Source organism: Podarcis cretensis, assembly GCF_951804945.1.
Source record: "Podarcis cretensis genome assembly, chromosome: 5".
NCBI lineage: Eukaryota > Metazoa > Chordata > Lepidosauria > Squamata > Lacertidae > Podarcis > Podarcis cretensis.
Genome location: NC_137174.1, coordinates 42,103,225 through 42,109,349, shown reverse-complemented (window position 1 = coordinate 42,109,349; position 6,125 = coordinate 42,103,225).

Sequence of the window (6,125 nt, the reverse complement as noted above, 5' to 3'; positions counted from 1 at the left end):
CCCCCCGATTTTTTAAACCACCTTTTTTAGTTACTGAAAAAACACCTAACCCCTCCTTACAAATTCAGTGAGGCGAGGTAGTCGGAGCACACTGTTCTTTGAAAGGATGCTTTAGCAGAAACTTCCTAGTCGTTCTGGTAATCACTCGCAAATTAACTTGCTGTCAAAGACTTTGAGTCTATAGCAGCAGAAATGGTTTGTTTCTGAATTGAAATAATCACCTCTCTTGGAAAGTTTCATTAATTTTATAAACCATTTCAGCACAACCCATATCCGTTTTACAAAGGTAGATGGGGACCTCTTGGCACAACAAGATTCCCTGAAGGAGATGAGCTTTGTCATGTGTGGTCCAAAGCTGTTTATTTCTTACCATTGTAAGTATGGAGTGCATTCAATGAACATCCAGTTTGTGTTTTCCTTCTAATGCATCAACCTCTGAGATGGAATGATGAGGAGCATCAGCTCTTGGGTCATGTGGAAAAGAGTGTTATATGTGCTAGTATTAGCTTTAAATTACCCTGCCCTGTCATAGTAACCCAGACGGATAATAATTATTAAAAGAATACTCTGTTTTCTAGATGATGGTGATGATAATTTGTTAAGATTGTATACCGCCATTCATCTGTAGATCTCTGGGTGCTCCACAGCACAACAATACAAGATAAAAACACAAGGTCCATGCAGATTCCAAGTAGGTTTTGAGCCACCTCCTCACAGGAACTTGTGAATTGGAGGTCCTGGAAATAAGCCTCTTGTAGTTTTTAGGAACTTTTGTGGACTTACTGAAAATGCCAGCTTAGAACTGAAAATATCAGGAGTTCTATGCAAGACATATAGGCCTGTGATGGAGAGTTAGGTCTTCCTACCATCTTTGATGTCTGCATTCTCTTAGAGAACATTCTGCCCAACAACTAGTAGTACAGTGGTACCTTGGGTTACAGACACTGCTAACCTAGAAATAGTACCATGGGTTAAGAACTTTGCTTCAGGATGAGAACAGAAATCGCGCGACGGTGGTGCGACAGCAGCAGGAGGCCCCATTAGCTAAAGTGGTACCTCAGGTTAAGAACAGTTTCAGATTAAGAATGGACCTCCAGAATGAATTAAGTTCTTAACCTGAGGTACCACTGTTGTTGGTTTCCATTGACTTTTCTACTTGGTGCCCCAACCAAAATTAATCTTCAGCTTTGTTAATATACCATAAAAACAGTCTAGATTTTCTTTATTCTTGTTTTATACCTACCAAGGAACCTGTGTGTTTTGCCTAAGTATGGAGACAGGTATGGGTAACTAGATTCTACATTTTCAAAAAGGTGGTTCAATCATTGCTTCTTCTTTGCCATAGACCCAGGTGCAACCCCAAACCAGCATAACAGGTAGGAGATTCTCATTTGAATGTCTGCTACCTTGTAGCATTTCCCATCTTTAGACTGTCTAAATGAAGACTCCATAGCTTCAGCATTAGCCAGTTCTTTCCCCCTATTGCCTTGTTTACCGAAGCCTGATGAAGGGTTCCAAAAAACACATTTGTTGGCCTGAAATATTGCCCTATGTGGCTTTTGGAATTCATTTGTTTTATATATTTATTCAGGAACCTGTTAAGAACCTTCAAATGTAGAATGGTTATCTACTCTTTGTTGTCCTCTAGCATGGGTGGTGTTACTGACTCTGTGACATCCTCTATGGCCCAAGTGTCTAGCAGAGACCATGTAGCCAGACACAACCTCAGCTGTATGGCTGTCCAAATCCTCATACATTTCGGTGTTTCTGGAGTCCAGCAGTTAATCCATTGCAGACTGTGGTTCACTACTAGATGAAGTTTAAAATCACAACTGTTTGGGAATAAATAAATAGTCTTCTTTTCACAGATACTAGATATCTGGAGCACCAAGTGTGACTGACACACACACACACACACACACACATCTGTTGCTATTCCTGTTTCATAATAGCGTGTTACTAATATGCAGCTCAGAAGCAGTATCTGTAGGTTTCATCTCTGATCAATAATGATGTTTAGATAACATCCCTTGAGGTTTTAAGCATTTCTCCAACGAGAACACAAGCTATGGTTGTTGTTTCTAGGGACGGTTTTTTATTTTTAAAGATCTGTGGATTGTAGTCTCCCATACTTTTAAAAAAAGACCACAAGAGAATATTTACAAGTCACAGGGACACTCAAGATTTATAAATTAAGACCCCACCCAACAGATTTTAGTAGGCAAAAATAATCTTGCTGACACATAGTCTAAACAGTCTATGTGTTGTAATGGACTCCACTAAATGTGTTTTCTTGATCAGATCATTTCCCCAAGTCAGTCGTGTTACTCTACACAATTGAACGAAAGGCTCATGGTACTCATGACAGGGCAGTTTCATGACAGGAAATATTACTGAAGGGTTAAGTAAAAGTTTATGGCACTGTACCAGAGTCAGCATTTTAAGAGCGAAAACAATTGCAGTTCTCCCATTGCCTCGCTGGTAGGGCACATGGCTTTGCATGCAAATAGCCTCAGGTTTAATGCCAGGTGTCTCCAGGTAGGGGTGGGAAAAACTCCTGCATGGAACCCTGGAGTGCTGTTGGTCAGTGCAGAGAAGGGTTTCCCAAACTTGGGTCTCCAGCTGTTTCTGGACTACAGTTCCCATCATCCCTGACCACTGGTCCTGCTAGCTAAGGAAGATGGGAGTTGTAGTCCAAAAACAGCTGGCGACCCAAGTTTGGCAAACCCTGGTGCAGAGTCTTGCCCAAGGCAACCCAAACTGGTAAATATTTTGAGAAGGCCCTAGAGCAGGCATGGCCAAACTTGGCCCTCCAGCTGTTTTGGGACTATGATTCCCATCATCCTTAGCTAACAGGACCAGTGGTCAGGGATGATGGGACTTGTAGTCCCAAAACAGCTGGAGGGCCAAGTTTGGCCATGCCTGCCCCAGAGGATTGGGAAATACAGATATTTTATCACCATCACAACTCTTTTGTTACTTTATGTCAAAAGACAGTCCCCTCCTGTTGAAAGTACTCCGTGTAACAGAATTGCTCAGTTCCAGAATATGATACAATTACTCTATGGCAACTTGGGGGCAAGGAATATTGAAACAGCATTCTAGTGTCTGAATGGTTGCCTCCCATCATAAGTAATATTTAGCATTTACAAAGTGCTTTCGTGTGTTCAAAGTTCTTCACTTAATTGCCTAGCGGTAATCCTTATTATGAAAAGTAGGTCAGTGTTATTATCAACATCCATATTGCAAATGGAGAGATGAAGCTGAGAGAGACGGGCTTGCCTAAGGACACATAGTGAATTCATCGCAGAGGTGTAGTTCTATGTATGTTTAGTCAGAAGTATGTCCCAGGGTTCGCTGGGACTTATTCTCTTGAGGTGATTTTGTGTTCATAGAGGTGTAACCTTTCAGAGGTCTACTCAGAAGCAACCACTACTGAGTTCACTGGGACTTATTCCCAGGAAAGTTGGTGTTGGATTGTATGCTTATGTATTATGAGAAATGTTATTATTAACAAATATGGCTAAATAAGGCCACAATATTGTTTTAATAATGCTCAGTGTCTGTAGCAGTCCTTTCCAATTTTGTCAGGGCTTTTCTGTATAATACAATGATATAAGTGACATCTGCAGAACAGGTTGTCATGGAAACGATGTAGCTCATTTAAACATGCATTTACTTTGTCTGGTGGTTGACCAAAGGCAATGGGGGCAGTGGTGGGGTGGGAAATTTCTGCATTAATGGTGAAACAAAATCCATCTTCCACTACTTTGGATTCTAATCTGGATTAGAAATAGTTTTTGCAGGATTTGCCCGGAGAGGGCTTGTTGGAACATTGGCGGAAGCAAATTAGAGTAAATAGCAGTCTTCCGACCCAAACTGAGTATCAGTTCAGGGAGGCCTCCAAGTCACATGAAGTTCTATCAGCCTTTGGCAATGATTGACTGTGATTTGAATTCTAGTGCTGTTGATGTTAGATGTATAATAGGCTCACAATTAGTTCTGAAGATAAAAGACCACCTCTAAGACTGCAGTCCTATACATAGTTGTCTGGGAGTAAGTGCCATTGAACTCAATGGGCTTAATTCTGAGCAGACATAGCTAAGATTTCATTGTAAGGTGGAGTCTCACTTATCTTTCATAGTGGCTTGAATTACAGCCTAGATAGCTCAGTTGGATAGGGCATGGTGCTGATATTACCAAGGTTGCAGGTTTGATTCCTGTATGGGACAGCTGCATATTCCTGCATTGTGGGGGTTTGGACTTGATGATCCTCAGGGTCTTTTCCAACTCTATATGATTCAATGAGTCTTATTATTCTAGCTTACAGCATCATTCTAGCTATGCTGCAATCTTATGCCACTTACCGGGCAGTAAACCCTATTTAATTTAATGGGACTTCTGACCATAGGTGTGGTTAGAACTAGTCTCATTAACTATAACAAGTGTGAAGAACCTTTGGCCCTCCAGATGTTGTTGAACTACAACTCTCATCAGCCCTAGCAGGCCTGGTCAATAGCCAGGATAATGGGAATTGTAGTTCTGCAACATCTGGTAGGCCAAAGATTCCCCACAACTTGGCTATACCAATGTATGCCAACAGATATAATGGGATATACCTGACCGTTACAAACAGAAGGTATACTTTTGCTGAAGAAAGTCGCATCAAACAAAACACAAATTTAGTATGATAAGTCTCAGTGTAACACTGTTCAGAATATTTTTATGGATATAAAATTACAGGAGGTTATTATTTTTTCTGTGCTATTACTGATTTTCTCCCATTCTTTGTGCTGGTAACCTGCATCTGTCTTCTCATTTTACAACAGAAATGCAAATGCACTATTAAAAACACAGTATAAAGAGTTTGGCTATACTTAGAGGATAGTGCTAACTTTATACCCCACACCCAATTTCCTAGCCAGCTAATAATAAAAACAAAAAGCTTTAACAACAATGTATAGTCACTCATCTTCAGAGGGTGTTGATGCCATCTACAGACAAGCAGCTATCTTTACAACTCAGACTTGTAAAAAGACTCATTTCTAAGAAATATTGTAATGGCTTAATTAAACCATGGATTTATTTATTGGAAAAATAAAGAACGATTAAGATACATTTCCTTTAGCAAGATTAGGAGGTCAAAGGATCTAAGATATTGTAACTCAAATATTTGATGAAAATGTTGCATAGCAAATGGAATTAGCATTTTTCTCACTTTTGGACATCTGGTTAAGCTTGCCTGTTATTCTTATATGAACTCTTGCAGACTTTCATCTGACTTTTTGCCTTATATTCTTTTCTTATGTTAACTCCATATTCATTTGCTTTCTCCTTGCTTTTCCTGGGCTTGTTGGCATTTGGCAGCAGCTACAGCAGAGAATTATCAAGGCAGTTGGGGCGGTGGCACTAAATATTTAGCTGGCTTTTTTTGCAGTTACACTCTTACTTTGCCCTCTTCTGAACACAGCCTTGTACTTTCCTGCTAAGACCATTCCCCTTCCCCGGGGGCGGAGTTGTGGGTGGGCATCTGGGACCTCACTGTGACCCGAAAGGGGGCAGAGTGGTGCCACCCGCATCATTGGGACTCCCAGCCGCATCATACCCCCCCCCCGCTGGCCAATCAGGTTAGCCAGGGGGCGTGGCTGCTGCCGTTTAAATCATGGCACGGCTGGGGGGCGGCCTCCTTTCACCTCCTTCTTCGGATCACCCAGCCCACCCACCCTCTTTTTATGCGTTGCTTGACTTTGGCCTTGCTATGGACTAATGTCGGTCACCTTATTGTTGAGGCCAGGTATGAATTTTTCCACTTGGCAAACTGGCACCAGCCATTTGGTTTTCGCCTACCTTGTAACAATCGTCACAACTTTGTAAGGTTAGGCGGTTAGGCATTAGGTAAGCCTGGTTCATGGGAGGGGAGGTTGTTGCCTCCACCTGCCCCTCCTCGTTAAGGGTATCCTGTTAAAGGGATCCAGGGGTGTGGATCCTGTCCAAAGCCTGGGCATGGGCTAGGACCACAACCCCATCAGGGACCCTGGGGGTGCTCTTAATATATCATAGGGCACCCCCTATCGGTGGTTGACCCTTAAGAGGATTTCCTGTGGGCATGCAGGAGTCAGGATATA